Raw genomic sequence first — 18,684 nt, forward strand, 5'->3', positions numbered from 1 at the left:
AGCTCAGGAATTTATGCTTGGATAGCATTTTAGCGGCTGAATTCTCTCCCCAATGGCTCACTCTTAAGCACATTATCTGCAGTGGCTGCAGGAATGTCTGCATGTCCAAATCCATCAGTTATTGCTCGGGGGTTCTGTTCATACACGGTGGGTCCTACCATCTGAGGATAATGATTAAAAGGGAGTCTGAAGGCACGTACTCCGTGGTAGCTTTTCTGGTCCTCCCTGCCCCTTTCCTCCCTCCCCCTTCCTTTCCCTTCTCCCTGCTTCCTCACACGCCTAGAGAGACTGGCATAGATTAAAGAGATGGGTATCATTGCGGTTATGCTTTGCTGCCCTCAGAGGCTTCCCGCAGTCTAACCTGCAGGAGCTACGAAGGTGCCTATGCCAGTCAGCTTTCCACCACTGTGACATGACGTGGGAGACGACCAATGGCAAGAGGAAAGGCTCATTCTAACTCACAGTCAGGGCTCCAGTCTGAGGTCCTTTGAGCCCGTGGTATAGGACAGGGGACATCGTGAGGAGAGACAGAAGCTGTGTGGCCCCATTCACTTCATGGTGGCTGGGAGCAAAGAAAAAGGAGCCAAGGTCTTTCCATCTCTACATGGGCCCACCCCCAATTAACCAAGCTTGTTTTAACCAGCCCCACCTCTTAAGGACCCCACTGCCTCCCAATAGAGCCACAGGCTGGGGACCAAGCTTTAAAAGCCGGGCCACTGGGGGACATTCTGAAGTTCCAATATAGCAGATCCTTATTTTAAAAGAGGTCTTGCAGAATAAATCAAGCTATGAGGAGGTCACTCAGGGTTTTGCAGGACCTACCCTAATTCACAGGTGGGCAGCTAGATCCACTACAATCAATTCTACCCCATCGCTGTCTAAGGAGGGACTAGGCAACGGAGCAGATGATCCCCCACTGTTTTTGCCCCTATTGACCCTAAAGAGAAAGAGAGTACTCCCTGACCTCAAAGCTAAGAATTTGAGATATTTTCCCCTAAGAGTCTGTTTGGTCAAACATCTCTGGTTATTTTTTTTTTTTTTCACGGTGGCTCCAAGAGCCTTCTTCATTCCCCCTCCCTGTCATGGATAGCTGGGGAAACTCCATGTCCTGAAGCCACCCAAAGTTGACTTCTGGCCTCCACACATGCACCCATTTACACATGTGTGTGCCCTTGTGAGCACACACACACACACACACACACACACACACACACACACACTACACACACCACACACACACACACACACACACACACACACACACACACACACTACACACACACACACACATACACACATACACACAGAGCCTAGTCTACATAGCAAGTTCAGGCCAGCCTGAGAGACCCTGTCTCAAAATAAACAAATCAACATCTAGGCTGTATCCTCCTTCTCCAGACCCCTTGCTTCCATTAATGGGACCTAGCATTCCCATTGCCTCAGTTTCCCTGGGAATTTCTTCCACAAGAGTTACCTGTTTACATGAAGCTCAACAGTTTTAGGCCTAGGGGCCTCACATTTATCTCTGTCGAGTTTAATTTTGTTAGCATTGGCTTGAGGCACTTAACAGGGAGAAAATTAATGGCTGATGAGAGAACCAATTCTTTTCCAGCAAGACGGAATGCTGCCAGGCTGTCAGCTCTTTTTAGTGCGTGGTTCATTGCGGGACCCTGGACTGACCCCACTACAAGAATACAGAGGCACTAGGAGCAGGGTGCTCACAGCAACATAGAGGCCCTGATCAGGAAGATCAGGAAGCTACTGGGGTAAGAAAGTTTGTGAGTCACATGGCCCCAGCTGAGTCATGTCTTCCTCTGTTAAACTCAGGAAGGGGACAGAGGGGCTGCTCCTGCTTGAAGTCATGGCTTCCTGTGGAGATGTACATACATATCAGTGTGTACACAGGCATCCCCTCATCTCCTTGCACCATGAGCCACTTTTCCTGAAGATGTGTGCATGTGTGTATACATATACACATGTACATATACAATACACACACACACACACACACACACACACACACACACACACACCACGTATACCAACATAGGAAATATCTATATTCTAAGATATGTCCACTGTTATATATTTCTGGGTGGTAGGGTAATGAGGGAGCTAAGTTTGTGAATTCCTTTGTGTTTCCTGAGCTTTCTGCCATGCCAGTAAACAAACCACAAAAGCTCATTTAAGAGGCTAGATCCTTCCACTGTAAGAGGAAACATGGTGATGGAGGCATATTTGAAATGACCACAGATGCCCTGGCTGTGGAAGCTGGTGAACCAGGCAAGAACTGTGGTAGTGGCAGGAATGTGTGTATGTGTTTCTGTGTGTGTGAGTGTATGTGTACATGAGTGTATGTGAGTAGGTGTGTGTGTGCGTGAGAGAGAGTTTGTGTGTGTGTATATGTATAGTATGCGTTTCTGTGTGAGGGTCTATGAGTGTGTATAGGGGTGTGCATGTGTGTGTGAGTATATGTGTAGGTGTGTGTGTGTGTGTGTGTGCATGCATATGCACTTGCAGTGGCATGGGGTAGCTTGTCCCTCCACGATCCTTTTGAAGGTCATACCTCAGGGCTATGCTATCACAGAGATTCTGGGTGACCCATCCGATGGACTCAAGGGACTGCAGAGACACGACTTTCAGTACAAAAGCTGGGTAGTTAGTCACTCTTTGAGTCATTTGAAGGATGTTGGCGCCTGACACCAGCCTTGGTGAGAGGCAACTTAGCAGCCATTCTAATTAAGGGAATCCCAGGGAACAGAATGCCAGCTGCTGTCTTAACAACAGTGATCATCCACAAAATCCTTTATCTCCTGCATAGTCTTCCCCAGCTGGTACACCACTGGAGCCCCTCAAACTAGGAGAACCTACCGGGAGCATACAGATGCCCTCCTGCCCACCTCACGTCTGCTGCAGCCGTCAGCCTCGTGCATATGTCCCCTGTCCATCCTGAGACTCAGCCACACCAATTATTTCTTGCTTTTTGCTCACAGCCATGGGTAGCTTGCCTGGGGGAACAGCTCTGCAGGCAACCCTACTCACCCACCCGGTAAACCTTGTGCAGAGGAGGACGGAATGGGAGCAGGTGGAGAAACATTTCCAGTCTCTGTCCCCTGGGCAACTGGTTCTGGGGTCCATTCTAAATGACTTCTGGGAAGTTGGCGCCAGGGCTTCCTACTTCTTCAGGTCTGGTCCTCTAGGGTGGCCACCTTTAGGATGTGTGCTACCTGTAGACAAAGCTGGGCTTGGGCTGAGGCCAAAGCTGATGTGCTGTGTGGATTCTGTGACCAGCCTGTTGCATCTCTATACCAAGGCTCCTTTGGAGATGGAGGGAGGTGCCTTGGAGAGATCTAAAGATGTTCTTGTACAAGCCCACTGCAGAGGACCAAGGGTGGAGCCACTAGACAGTTGTATACACATTTTATCAGATGTTGGGAAGCTGGAGAAGAGAGTGAGGCCAGCTGTGTGCTTGGTAGAGAAGCTGCATGGATCCATGTGCATCTCTTTGCTGACTCTTTGCTCCTTGTCGAATGCTCTACCCCACTACCCTGAAGTTGCCTCCATCTGCAGGGAGGGTGGGCAGCGTGGACACCAGGCTAGCTTAAGGGAATGGGCAGTGTCTAAGTCTTGGGATGAAAGTCGGCTTCATATTTGCCAGGGAGGGTGGGGCAGGGTTGAGTTGCTCTAAGGGCTCAGTGTAAATGGGGTGTGGAAGAGGCAAGTAGAGGATGGTGCTCTGTGGGACATGTCTGTTCATTCACAAGCCATTCGTTCACCCCTCTTCAACACGCATTCATTCCTTCATCTTATCCATTCCTCAGTGCTGTTTTCCTTAGCTTGCTCATCACCCACCCACTCATTCATTCATTCATTCCTCAGCTGTGTGTATATATGTATATATGTGGTATATCCAAAGGTGTGTGTGTACATGTATGTATGTGTATGTGGCATATTCAAAGGTGAGTATGTACATATATGTGTGTGTGTGTGGTATATTCAAAGGTGTGGGCATGTGCAGTGTATATATGTGGTATATTCAAAGGTACGTGTATGTATGTGTGTGCATAGTGTATATATGTGATATATTAAAAATGTGTATGCACAGTGTATATATGTGGTATATGCTAAGGCATGTGAGTGCAGTATATATATGTGGTATAGTCAAAGGTGTTTATGTGAGTGTGTGTACACAGTGTCTTTATATGGTATATTCAAAGATGTGTGCACAGTGTGTATACACACACACACACACACACATATATACACATACGTATATATATGTATATATTTGAAGGTATGTGTGTATAGCCCAGGCTGGTCTTGAACTCACAACCTTCATGCATCAACATATATCATATATATAAGTGTATATATATATATATATATGGTATATTCGACGGTTTATATGTGCAGTGTATGTATGTGTATATTCAAAGGTATTTGTGTGTGTAGTGTATATATGTAGTATATGTGAAGGTACGTGTGTGTGCAGTGTATATATGTGTATATTTGAAGGTATATGTGTGTGCAGTGTATATATGTGCATATTCGAAGGTGTGTGCGGGCACCCACCCTTATGCATGCACACAGGCCAAAGGATGACATTTGGCGTCCTTCTTTAGCAGTCTTTGCCTTGTTCCCTGAGGCAGGTTTCTTACTGAACTTGAAGCTAGGCCTGGAGCCATCATGCCTCAGATCCACTTGTGCCTGTCTCCCAGCAGCTCTGGGGTCATAGGCACCCACTCAGCCACCTCTGGATCTTTATGTGGGTGCTAGTATCCAAGCTCAGGTCCTCAAGCTTGTGTGGCAAGTGCGTTACTCCATTGAGCCATGCCTCAGCCTCCTCAGCCGTATTTTTGCAGAGTGTTTAAAGATTACCAAGCACACTGCTAGATGCTGGAGAGGAGGTGCTCCTGCAGATCTCCTGCCGTGAGGATGAATTGAAACCCAAGAAGATAAAATAAACGCCCATCCATATCACTTTAACACGTGGCACGGACAAGGAGACTGGCAGGCAGCAGCGGACAAAGGAGGGTTTTAGCAGTTGACTATAGTCTAGAAACTGAAGCCGAGTTCAGGGCTGGATGGTGGCAGAGAGTCCAAATCCAGCGAAAGGCTCTTGCTGAGGCTCCTACCTTCCAGAGTCACATATGGAAGACTGAAAAAGAGCCCCAGATGTCACACCAAACAACAAACAGTAAGTGTGTGTGTGTGTGTGTGTGTGTGTGTGTGTGTGATATTCTAGTCACCCAAATGTAACCACTGTATGTATGCATCAGAACTGTGTTCCATAAGTCTGTCCAGATGCATCGTTGTATACAGGAGAGAACTTAGCCAGGTGCAGAGGCATAGACTGTGAGCCCAGCATTCTGGAGGTTGATGCATGAAGGTTGTGAGTTCAAGACCAGCCTGGGCTATTCAGGTGAGACACCCTCTCAAAACTTACAATCTTGGAGATGATGCCTTTTCAAGCCAGAGGACCTGAGTTTGGTCCCCAGTACCTATGTAAAAAGCTGGGCATGGTGGCACAGCTTGTAATCCCAGCACTGTGGAGGTGAGATGAAGATCTCTGGAGCTTGCTGGGCAGCAGTCTACCCGAATCACTGAGCCCTGTCTTAAAAAAAAAAAAATGCTGGATGGGTGTGTAAGCCCAGCAATGGAAGGCAGAGATAGAAGATCTCAAAGTAAGCTGGCTATTGAGACCAGCCCAATCTGTGAGCTCTGGGTCTGACTGAGAGGCCTGTCTTAGTGAACAGAGAAGAAGATGGATCAACATCAGCCTTAGGCCTTAACATGTACCTGCATACATGTGCACACATACATGTGTGAACACACACACACCCCATACTAAAAAGGAGGGAGGAGGAAAATGGATGGTGCCTAAGGAATGACACAAGTTATCCTGTTACACACACACACACACACACACACACACACAGAGAGAGAGAGAGAGAGAGAGAGAGAGAGAGAGAGAGAGAGAGAGAGAAAGAGAGAACACAGGCATAGGTAGAGAATGCCCAGACCAGTCAAGGCAAGGACAAAGACCACACCTGGCTCAACATCCTGCCACCTGTGTCTGAGTCATTTTATCAACTGCAAGCTTTACATCTGATGAATTTTGCAAACATTTCCTACTTAGGCAATCTCCAAATTAGTCCAAATTAGAAAGAGTTCATTGATGGAGCACCGTGATGGGGTGGCAACGTGGCTCACAGCTCTGGTACACAGGTCAAACGGTCCAAGTCTTTATCTCAGAGCTGGGTCTCCTGGCCCTGTGCATCTCTACTGCCATGGCTTCCTAGAGCTGTTCACCCATGGGCTAGCTTCCATTCCATCCCCAGCATGAAGCCAAGAAACAGCATAGCAGCCCTGAGCAAAGGTTTCCATGCCTTACGTCACCCCAGGCAGGAACAATTTGGGACTCTGTAGCTCAAGTTGAGATCTGAGAGGCTGGGTGGCTTCAGCGAAGCTGAGGGGCAAGAGGTGGCGGCAGGGTTTCCTCATGACAGGCTTTTTAGGAGTGAAACACTTGACATCACTTAGCACCCACGTATGCTAGGCCCTGTTTGGAGCACCCATGTTTTATCAACACAGCCTTCATACTAATCCCAGGGTAGACAGGACGGCCACCATGCTTTGCAGCTGACTACCTACCTGGGATTTGATCCCAGTCCACTAGGCCTCAGAGACCAGGCCTTCCTACGCAGACAGCACATACTCAGCACTGTGGTTCTGTTCATCGTGTGCACATGGGCACAAGCTACAGTACATGGCTAGAAGTCAAACGAGAGCTTTTGATAGTCCGTTCTCTCTTCCCACTGTGCATGCATGTGTTCTGCGGATCACACTCAGGTCGGCAGCATCGGCAGCAAGCACCTTAACCAGCTGAGCCATCTCACCAGTCCCTCAGACCATGGGGGAACCTTTCTAAAGGCTACCTCTAAACAAGGTCAAATTCCGAGGTGCTGCAGTGGCATCAATGAAAGATTTGGGGGGCAGGGGCATCGTTTAACCTGGAACAGAGATTTGGGAGAGGGTACAGTGGTTGGGCGTGCCAGTCAACAAACCTGGAGCCCAGACTGTATTCTTTTAGGCTCTGTATCCTGCCTTGCTCCTCACTCCGAGGTCCTCCTCATAATCCCTCCACTTCTACGCCCATCTCCAAAGAAACTCCCTAATGACTGTGATTTCCCAATTGGCATGTTCTGGTCTCCTGCGGGTTGGCTGTTCTCCAGTGGCAGTGAGGCAGGCTGCTGGGGAAGCTTTCCTGGGGTCCCTACAGGGAAATACCAGGCTCCGAGAAGCAGAGGGCTGGGCTGCACTCTGCCCAGATTCTGGGCCTTTAGTGATACTTTGAGACCCCATTAAATAATCACAGACTTCACTGTCTCCATGCAATTTCTGTGTCCCGAGCCCTTGCTATTTTCTAGGCAATGGGTTCTTGGGGCTGTAGCTCAGTCTTCTCATTATACTTGCTTTTCTTTCATTGTGCACATGGGCCGCCGTGGGGCAGGTTTGGACTGTTCACAAGTGATACATGCCATGTCTGAGATGGGCTCTGGAGCAGGAAGTGTACCCATTTATCTCCATTCCATCCTGCCCTGCCCTTACCATTCCCAAGCAATGGAAGGGAGACAAGATGGCTTTCCACACTCTGGTGGATGGCTGTCCTCTAACAGGACCACTCGCGTTAGATTGTTAACTCCAGCAGGTGACCCGCTATTGTGCTGGCTGTTTTCCACATCCCTGGTATTTCTGCTGTAGTAAAAATCAATGATGACAGAGATTAAGGCATGTGTGGCTTCTGCTTTTTCTTTTGGAGCTTCCTATTGGTAGTTCCTAAATGGTGACGAAGGAAAGGAGAACTCTTTATAGGAGAGTCCAGGGCCTCAGAGAACACAAGACCGAGGTACTTGGCTGAGGCTGGGGCACTGAGGTCAGAAATGCTGTTTTTTTATTCCAATGTCATGAGGAAGAGGTGGAGGTAGAGGAGGAGGAGGAGGAGGAGGAGGAAGAGGAAGAGGAGGAGGAGGAGGAGGTGGAGGTGGAGGTGGAGGTGGAGGAGGAGGAGGAGAAGGTTTTCAACTCCTTACTTCTCAGACTGTTTTTTTTTTTTTTGTTGTTGTTGTTGTTTGTTTTGTTTTTGTCTTGACTGGATAGCTTAACAAAGAGCTATCTATGTCCTCTCCATGGACAGCTTGGAGGCTGGAAAGTTTCTTCAGCTAAATAGCGACTCTAAGACCCACTCTGTAAAATTTTAAGCTAAGGAAGGGCATTTAAGACAGGGTCTCTGTAACCCAGGTTGAACTCAGACTCCCAAGGTCATTTGAGGATGATCTCAGGATTCTGACTCTCCTGTATCCACCTCCAGAGTGCTGGGATTGCAGGCATGCCCTACCACTTCATGCAGTGCTGAGGATCGAACCCAGGGCTTTGTGCACGCGAAGCGAGTGTCCAGCTATCCCGATTACATGCCTGGCTCTCTTGTCTCTTTCCATAGCCTTAACTTAGCACCAGGATGGACCTTGTCCTTCTGTGATCTTTAGGGATTTCCGATTAGATGGGGCTCACCCTTTCCCCATTTCTTTAATCCAGTGTTCCTATATGGATGCCAGGTCCCGTGGGAGTCAAAGGACGTAGATTCTGTCTGGGAGGACAAACGCCTTGGATGGGGAGGTGGATGGATACCTTTCCTGAAACAGGGACCTAGAGATTTGTGCTTGGGGGTAGGGGTGGGAATTGAGGCTGCAAAAGTAGGCAAGACTCAGTTACAAAGGCAGCCAGAGGTTCTCTATAAGGAGGTTGCATTTAACGCTCCCCACTCCAGCGGACTATAATGAGGGGAAGATCGTATGGTGAGACGGGACAGTGACTGGCAGCTAGAAAACCCCCTTCTGACTCATGCCCTGGGAGTCTCTGGCTAGTCTCTGGGGATCCTGGATGTCGCTGGTGCTATTCTCAGCCCGGATGGGCATCATTTGGCCTTGTTAGGGTTTGCCCTACCCTAGGGCTCTTGGGTGTCTGCCTCTACTCCCAGAGGAGCTCAGCTGCCTGGGGGATGACAGGCTGTGCTCACCCAGCACTAACAAGCTCTCTCTTCATCATGTCTTCTCACATTGGAACCCCTTGTAAGGACACATTTCATCCTGGCTCTAAGTCAGCAGCTTCCTGCAGCTGCCCGAGGATCTTGGGCAGCCTCTTGCCGGCTGCTGTCAGAGCAAGGGGCAGAAAGAGATTGGGGAGGCATGTGGATGGGTAGGTGTGGGGCTTCAGAATCACCCCATCCCTCCCCTCACAGGCTGTCAGTACCGGGAGAAGTCTTGGACCACAAAACTGTACTGTTTGCAAACCTGATAGAAAAGAAAAGGGGCTACAGGAACTTGGGCCCGGGAAGAAGGCATCTGCTGTGGTTTGGACCCCCACAGTCATGTGGGAGCATTGGTTCCTACTATGGTGATGTAATGTAAAGAGGTGATGGGATTTCCAGATACAGTGGGATGCACCTATGCTCTCAACACTCAGGATGGGGAGTGTCTTAGTCAGGGTTTCTATTCCTGCACAAATATCATGACCAAGAAGCAGTTGGGGAGGAAAGGGTTTATTCAGCTTACACTTCCATACTGCTGTTCATCACCAAAGGAAGTCAGGACTGGAACTCAAGCAGGTCAGAAAGCAGGAGCTGATGCAAAGGCCATGGAGGGATGTTCTTCACTGGCTTGCTTCCCTTGGCTTGCTCAGCCTGCTCTCTTATAGAACCCAAGACTACCAGCCCAGAGCACTAATTGAGAAAATGCCTTACAGTTGTATCTCATGGAGGCATTTCCCCAACTGAAGCTCCTTTCTCTGTAATAACTCCACCTGTGTCAAGTTGACACAAAACCAGCCAGTACAGGGAGGAAGGAAGGTCACACCAAATTGGAAAAAAAGAGGAGAGAACCTGAATTGAGACTATCACTACAGAGGTTGCCAGTTCCTGAATAGCTGGGGGAGGTGGTTTTTCAGGTTCAGCAGTCAAGGAACACAGAGATCACTACAACTGTAGCAGAAGGGGACCCACAGTGCATCTTCAGCTGTCCCTAGAACCTGGCAGTGTCATGCTAATTATGTTGCCCAAAAAACCTGTTTGCAGTGTCCAGCACATAGGCTAAAGGAAGCCTGCCCCTGGTTGGCTCTGGTTGGGAAATAAAGTTGCCAGCGGCCAATGGCTGGGCAGAGAGAAAGAGGCGGGACTTTTAGGATGCCCAGGCAAGAATGCAGGGGATAAAGAGGGAAGTCCATCATGAGAAGGGCCATGCCAGGAAGGTGCAGAAGGGAGAGATGGCGGAAATGTAGGTACCAAGGGGAAAGTGGCCTCAGAAGGGCTCCCCAGATGGGTTCATGGGCAGCAAAGATAAAATAGATTTAGTAAGTATTAATTCAGGAATATCGGAGGGGAGTGTGTTAGCTACATGGAGGCTCAGGAGTGGCCCAGTCATTGAGATAGTTAAGGCATATTAAAATATAAAGGGTGTGTGTGTGTGTGTTTTCATCTGGGATCCAGAACATTGTGGCAGGTGGCGAAGACACACACACACACACACACACACACACGCCCCAAGAGTTTAGAGCGGGTTCAAAATATTACCACTGCAGTGTGATCCACGTGAGGCCGGTCATGTAGGCATGCATAAGCCAAGAGACAGCATGTTGGAGAGAGGTGGATCAATGTTCCAGAAAGTTGCCGAGGTCAGCTTTCCTGCAAGTCCCAGGGCACAGTTTCATGAAGTGGGGTATAAAGCATCAGTTGCAGTAGCAACTTGGGGATGTTGGAGATGCCAGGACCAAAGGACTTCTGTGGAGGCGAAATGGAGGTGTGGGGTAGAGTCAGCCCAAGAGATAGGCTATGTGTGCTGTCCAAAGCAGAACCAGAGAGGTGGAGCCACCCAGTGCCCTTTGTACCCAGATGGTAACACCTTGAGCTCCAGATGCTGGCCATGGGACTTCCAGTCTTTTTCCTGCTGGGTATGTCTTGTGTTGGCTCAATCTTTCCCTGCTATTTTTCTCATATCCTCCTTTTGGAATGGGAATATTTACTTGATATCATCAAATGTTGGAAGAATGCAACAGGGACTTAGAGTGATAGGAGAGTGTTGGAACTGTTGCAGTTATGGGGAGGGTTGAAGCTGGAATGAATGCATTCTGCATTACGAGATGACCACAAACCTACTGGGGCCAGCGGCAGAATGTGATGAACTTCAAAGGATGAGCCAGGTTGTCAAGGTGGGGAGGGGTGACCGTGTCACAGTTACCCACCATGTCTGTGAGGTTGTAAGTGAGTGGGTGGGCAGACCCATTCTGAGCATGGATGGCAGCCCATGACTGGAGTTCTGGACTGAGTAAAAAGGAGAGCCAAGCATCGGATCACCACTCTCTGCTTCCTGATGGCAGATGCAACATGAACAGCTGCCCCCCTAGGCCGGCTGCCATTTCTCTGCTGTGATGGACGACACCCTCCATGTTGGAGCCAAAATAAACCTTCACTCCCTTAAGTTGTGTCTGTCAGGCATTTTGTCATAGTAACAAGAAAATAATGAACGCAGGTACTCACAAGCCCCTTCCTTTGGTTAGACTTCCTCCTTCCCTCCCTCCCTCCCTCCCTCCCTCCCTCCCTCCCTCCCTCCCTCCCTCCCTCTCCTTCCTTCCTTCCTCTCTCTCCCTCCCTTCTTCCTTTTTTCTATCCCCCCCCCTCTTTCATTGAGACAGAGTTTCTCTATGTAGCCCTGGCTGTCATGAAACTCACTGCAGACCAGGCTGGTTTCGAGTTCAGCGATCCTCCTGCCTCTGCCTCCTGAGTCCTGGGATTAAAGGTGCCTAACCAGAGGTGGGATTCTTTGAATCAATATTGACATCCAAACCAAGGTGTCTCTTTAGGGTCTTATGCCATGGACAGCTAGATACAAGGGCAAAGAAATAGGCTAGCCACCCGCCATGTGTCTCTCTGTTGTATGACTTCTTCCTTTGGGAATAAGACTCTCACACAGAACCACCTACAGTGGCCATCTTACCAATCAGACGCTTCCTCATGAATATAGATCACAGAGTCAGAGGAGACCTAGGAGATGCTGGGGAATTTGTAAGTGGAGCATACTTGGCTCATGGTGGAGGTCCATGGTGGAGGCTTTTCCCTCCCTTGGTCTTGGCTGAACTCTTCCCCGCACATTCTTTCCTTAAAGAATGGTCTATGCGTGCAATCAAGAGGACCCTAGCTCCCTGCTAGCGGAACCTTAGTTTGTGGGGAGGATTTGCCAACCTGATCCTGGTTAGCTCGAAAGCCTGGGCTCCACTCTACTCCACAGGGAAGGTCGGTAACACTGTTCTGAGATGTGGAAAATAAGTTCAGTTCCCCAAGAGAGCACAGGCCTCGAGGGACAGGAAGGAAACGGAATCAGAAAACAGTGTAGCCCGCCATCTCAGAGAACATGTGACAAGTGTCTCCCAGCCTCTTTAGGTCTCAGTCACCTAGAAATTTACCAGCAGCCAATCATCTTCCACAAGCACCTCTGAGTACCATCACTGAAATAGGGGTTATTCACAGACCCCATGGAGCTGCTATAATGAGTCCAAGATGGGGGGCTGGAGAGATGGCTCAGTAGTTAAGAACACTGACTGTTCTTCTAGAGGTCCTGAGTTCAATTCCCAGCAACCACATGGTGGTTTCTTCTCCGATGCCCTCTTTCTGGTGTGTCTGAAGACAGCTATACTTACTAATTAAAATAAATAAATACATAAATAAATATGAGTCCAAGAGGAAGAGGAGACAAATAAATGGCAGATTCTCTTCTCTTGTTGATTTTTTTTTTAAGCCTCCTTGCTTGCTCACAGGCTACGGTGTGAGCCCTCATCTTCCTTCCTCAGGGCTGGCTACCTTTACAGGAAACACCAGCCTGCATGAGGGCTGTCTTAGTTTGGTTTCCCATCGCTGTGATAAAACACCCTGGCAAAAGCAACTTAGGGGAGAATGTTTGGCTCACAATTCCAGTTACAGCTAGTCATTGCTAGAAAGTCACAGCAGCAGGAGCGTGGGAGAACCGGTCACGTGACACCACAGTCAAGAGCAGGGTGCAACGAATGCCTGCACGCTGGCTAGTGGTCAGCTGACTCTCCTTTCCATACAGTCCAGGGTCCGTCCCACAAAACGCTACCTCCCCCACTCAGGGTGGGTTTTCCCACTTCAATTAACCCAATTAACAAATCCTTCCCAGACATAGGCACAAGCCAACCTAACGTAGATAATTCCTCATTGAGACTTCTCAGCTGACTCTAGACCATGCCAAGGTGACAGTTCTAGTTATCACAGGGGCCTCAGAGGCGACTCTGGGCATGATATTCAATGGCCCATCTCCTGACCCCGGGGCTTCTGGCTTTCTCCATCCCTTCTGAGCTCAGAGAGCCCTTCAAGGGCAGCACAGCTCCAGCCTTGCCTCCTCCAGTGCAGGGCTGCAGAACTGCCGGGATTTTCCAGGCTTCCTGCCGAGATTCATAATTGAACCGAGCCAGAGAGATTTCCCCGACCAATAGCTGTCTTCTCCCCCAGCGCTGGGGAACGGTGCTCTCTGCGATTTCTCTACTTGTATCTGCTCCATAACTACTGCCTGGATGAAAGCTTGGTTGCCAAGGGTTGGCCTTTTTTTTTTTTTTTTTCCTCTTTGCTCCTTCTTTCTTTTTAATGAGGAACAAATATGGGGCTCGGAGGGGGCAAAACAGCTCTCTGCAGAATCCAGACTTTTCCGTAGCTTTGCTTCTGCAGATCTCTGGAAAGTTATGCCCCAATAACCTGAGAGTTTTAATGGGAGGGCCTGCATAGGGGGAGAGAGAATCATAGTGGAGACGTATAAACTTCTCAAAGGAGCCCTAGGGACGGGCACCTTCATCTTCTTCACTTTACACATTAGGAACCCGAGGCCGGGAGAGGTGAATGGCCATTTCCATGGTGACAGGCTAACTCGTGGAATGGCCAAGCATGGATCTCTGGGTTCTCACGCTGAGCATACTTCTGCTCACCCCACAGTTCTACCTTTCCAGTGCTCCTGATATCTACGGGACAAGGACAGTGCCACAGCTAAACATTCTGTAAGACACTGGCCTCCCACTCCAACAAACTCCAACATCATCCTCAATGCCAAAAGTGGCTTTGGTGATGATGAGTCAGGGAGCTAAGGGACCACGCCCATCGTAGACATGGCTAACCCACTGCACTGCTATTCACTTAGTCTGAATCTCTCTCAACACAGCGCTCCATCCACGGGTGACTAGTAGAGACACTAGCTGTTCTGCCATGGCTGAACAACATAGAGATAGAGGCTTCAGAAGGCAGCCTCTAGGGGTTGCCGTCTTGGCTCTGTTGTCACCAGCCAGCTGTAGGATGTAGGTCCTAACTAACCTTCCCATGCCTCATTTTCCCCATCTGTGAAAAGGGAATCTTCAACAGGGGTACACCTCAGAGCTGTGTCACCTTGAAGGTGACACAAGGGTTTTGCAAGGTTCCTGAGCCTGGCATACAGCAAGTGCATCAAACATGCCATGGGATGCCATAACCAGGCGACCAGGTGGCAGCTGTTCTACCAGAGAGCCAAGCTTGTCTGTCTCTTCCCCAGGGCTACCATGGTGTCCTCCTTGTTCTCATATGGCCATGACATTGTGACTTTAAAACAAGAGGTTTGCCTGACTCTTAGGCGGTCCCTCGCAATGACTGGTTTTCCTCCAGCCCCACTGTTAATGGACTCACAAGAGCAGGCTGCAGCTGAACGCTAAACCTTGCAAAACCCTCTGCTAAGCTCTTCCCAATTTCCCATTTAAGCCTTAAAAATGCCTGAAGAAGCGGGTGCTCCCGTGGCTGGGGATGCGGCTCAGTGGTAAAGGGTTTGCCTGGCATTTGCGAAAGCCCTGGGTTCGATTCCTAACGTGATACCCCGTCCCCACAGAGGGAGGAAAAACTCCTGTAACCCTGTTATATGCAGAGAAGGTTCAGAGAAGACAGGTAATTTGTTAGCAGTGTCCCAAGGAACCACCCCAGAATTCTCTAGAACCATAGTTCCTGGCCTCTATGCTCCCCCGAAGAATTCTCCAGAAGAGGAAGGAGGTAGAGGGGGCAGTGTTGGAGGGAGGGCACATACCTGCCAAGTCACTGGCACCTTCCGGCAGTCAGGCAAAACTGAGATAGCTCAGATCTGCTCACCGAGTACACCTGGGGCTGGGGCAGCAATTTCAGCCAAATAGAAACCAAATTCAAACTTGATGTTCAATCCCTGCCCCCGACACCTGTGGTCCAGAGTGCCAAGTAAACACAGTTATCAGCTGGAGCCTGGCTGCCTACCTGTCCTTTGGAGGAGAGCCACCAGCTTCATAGACTTGGATGAGACCTCAGAGCTCTGGGCTCATCAGCCACACCTGATGCCCATGTCCTCTGTCCTGGCCTCCTGGGAACCCCACGTCCTGACAGTGTCTGCCCGTTGGCCGTTTTCCAGGAAGAGAGTCACTATTTTGGGCCCTTGCACGATCCATTCCCTACAGCAGCAGCAGAGACAAATGTCCCCTTATCTTGCCCAGGATGGGACTCCCAACACGGAAGAACAGATGTCCATTCAGTCACGAACTCAGGCTTGAATTCAAGTCAATATTTACATGGCTACAGCCTGTCATGCACCGGGTGCCTGGCCATGTGTGTGTGTGTGTGTGTGTGTGTGTGTGTGTGTGTGTGTGTGTATCAGCTGTTCCATCCTTTAGCTTGGCACTGACTTGGTGACTTGGATAGCCTGTTACCAAGCCTAGGAAGCCACTGGGAGAAACTGACATCACAGCTGAGCCTCAAGAAGAGTCAGCAAGCCAAAGACTAGGTAGCTGTTCCAGACACAGGGAACACACGGTAGAGCTGAGCAGGTAAGGGTGGCAATGGACATAGACAGGTGTGGAGAGGTGATAGAGGTGGCCTGAAGGTTCTGCAAACCTGGGAGCCGTGGCTGGTATTTAGCCAGCTTTTTGTCCTCCAGAGACAGGGACAGAGAAGCAGAGGGGCCAGACAGAATCCAGGTTCTGGGTCAGGTCTTCGTAGAAGCTCACCTGCTGATTTGGGATAGAGAGAGGATGCCCTAAGAGCAATGTGCATCATCTAACTACCCATCCCCCACTCCCAATACTCTTGGCTTAAGGCCACAGTAGCCTTCCTGGGCTACCTCTTCCAGACTGTACCTATGTTCAAGCCTCCAACGGCCTCCCTTCCATAGCATGTCCTCAAGGCCAATACACCCCAGGCTCCCTGTTGGCAGTTCCAGATCAGGTGCTGATGTGTGTGGCCCCCCTCCCATATTCATTCACCCCCAGTCTCAGCTCCCTCTGCCTCAGCTTCTTCTAGGAAGTTTGGAGCTAAGACAGGGGGATTCTGCTTGCCCAAAGAGAAAAAAAAATGTATAGAGAATGTAAAAGCCAGCTTCCCTCCCTCTACACACAGGCTCAGCAGGCCTCTGAGCTGCAGGCTTTGGTGGGGCTGGAGGCAGAGAAGACAGGCTGGCTGGGAGCCAGGCTGCAGAGAAACCCCTGGGAACGGAGCAGAACAATTGCCATTGTGAGTTAAGCAGGCCATTTATGGGGAGGATAAAAGTTAATGAGAAGCTGTACGTCAGCCCCCACCATTAAGCAAGAGCAAATGCTGGCAAATAAACCACACAAAGGGGTGGATGCGAAGCAGCAGCCTGCTCAGCAGAGGGCGGTGCAATGGCAGCCTGCTAGCATGCGGGGTGGTGGTGGGGGTGTGGTGGTGGTGGTGGTGGTGGTGGTGCAGGGGAGCCTCGTCCATCACCTGATTAGGAAGGTGATCAAGGTCCTGACATTACCGATTTCATCTAAATTCTGCAGGTGGCTTCTTAATTTATTACACAGTGTCTGCTTACTAGGGACAGTGGAAGTCAGGAAGAAGGTGAGGGCTCTTTGCTAATTCATCTAGAACAGCCGTTCTCAAACCAGTGGGTCTCCACCCCTTTGGGGGGTCTCGCATCAAATATCCTGTGTATCAGACATTTGTTTATATTACGAGTCATAGCAGTAGCAAAATTACAGTTATGAAGTAGCAACAAGAATAATTTATGGTTTGGGGTCACCACAACATATGGGACTGTATTAAAGGGTCCTAGCATTAGGAAGGTTGAGAACTACTGAGTTAGGTAAAGCTTTGTAAATTCAGTCTCTGTCCTGTTGGGCAGCGCAAACTTAAAGCCTTGGCTAGGCCAGGCTTCTTCTCAATACCTTCAGGGCTGAGCAAAAGGCATGAAGTGTTATGGGCATCAAGTATTGCTCTGGTGGCACTGGTAAAGACAGTTGCAGGCAGCTGACATCACTTCTGACTGTCTTAATTCTTTTGGACCTTGTTGTGATCCCCAAGTTACAAAAGGAGAAACTGAGGCCTCCCGGAGGTTCAGTACGTGTACGGAGGTGTTTAGAACCAGAGTGCTTAGACTATACTGCTCTACCCTGTCTGGGAACAAATGCACACACCTGTGCATAGGCACCAGTTGGTGGCTAAGTGGGTTGACAATACCCAGCATGTAAGCCAGAATGTTCCACGTCACCTCAGGAGTAAGATTCCGAACTTTCAGTCAGACTGGGTGCGCAAGAACCAAGGAGGAACCCTGGGTCTCTTTGGAAATGTGTGTATTTCTTAAAAAATATATCATCATCATCATCGTTGGTATTTTGTGTGTGTGTGTGTGTGAGAGAGAGAGAGAGAGAGAGAGAGAGAAAGAGAGAGAGAGAAAGAGAGAGAGAGAGAGAGAGAGAGAAAGAGAGAGAGAGAGAGAGAGAGAGAGAGAGAGAGAGAGAGAGAGAGAGAGAGAGAGATGGAGAGGGTATATATACTCTGTAGAATGCATGTGGAGCTCAGAGAGACTAGCTCTGTAGAATCTACTCTCTCCTACTTTTCCGAGGGTTCCAGAGATGGAATTCAGGTTGCCAGGGGAAAACTGGCAGAACCATCTTGCCAGCCCTGGAGGGTGTGTGTGTGTGTGTGTGTGTGTGTGTGTGTGTGTGTGTATGTGTGTGTGTATGTGTGTGTGAGTGTTTGCATATTTGCCTTCTTTGTTTTTCCATTTCTTTTTATTTTTTTGAGTCAAGGTTTCATGTAGTCTAGGTTGACCCGGATTTGCTATACAGTCAAAAATAACCATGAACCTCTCTGATCATTCTGTCTCCATCTCTCAGGTTCTGGGATAACAGGCATGCACACATGTCTCCCCTAACTCCCAGAGGCATATTTCCTGGGGTACTCCCCGCTTTGTCTATCCACCAGCCATTTTTACATCCCGATATCGCCTCCTTCCTGGTCCTCTCCTGGCCGCACTGCCCTGCCCCATTTTGGATCTGTGTGACTTTTAACTGGTGTCCTCGCACAAAATCACCTGCCAGGGTGGTTTAATAACAAAGGACTTCAATGTTGTGCTTGACTCCCCAGCTCCTGCAGGAACAGATGTGGGTCCTCCAGGCTTTCTCCTGCTGTCCAGTCCTGCTATGGGCACCACCCTCCAACCACACTGCACTAGGCTTGGCCCTTATCACACACTAAACTGTTCCCAAGTATGCTTTGTTTATCTTGACCCTGCCACTACGTCTTGCAGACTTTTGAAGGTCATCAGGGAGGGTGCCACACATTCTAAGAACCCT

At 49.3% G+C, this 18,684-nt stretch overlaps 1 protein-coding gene across 1 annotated transcript in view, besides 1 other annotated feature; it reads right to left on the minus strand.

Annotated features, from left to right (window-relative positions):
- Cacng4 (calcium channel, voltage-dependent, gamma subunit 4) overlaps positions 1 to 18,684 on the minus strand; it is a 62,350-nt gene that overhangs the window by 14,271 nt on the left and 29,395 nt on the right. The window lies entirely within an intron of this gene.
- Positions 15,546 to 17,557: an enhancer, noted in NCBI's record as "VISTA enhancer mm1348". NCBI's record gives its function as "enhancer in: other[11/11]" and the evidence as "EXISTENCE:transgenic organism evidence [ECO:0001131][PMID:17130149]".

The sequence above is a fragment of the Mus musculus genome, chromosome 11 (assembly GCF_000001635.26).
Source record: "Mus musculus strain C57BL/6J chromosome 11, GRCm38.p6 C57BL/6J".
NCBI classification, from domain to species: domain Eukaryota; kingdom Metazoa; phylum Chordata; class Mammalia; order Rodentia; family Muridae; genus Mus; species Mus musculus.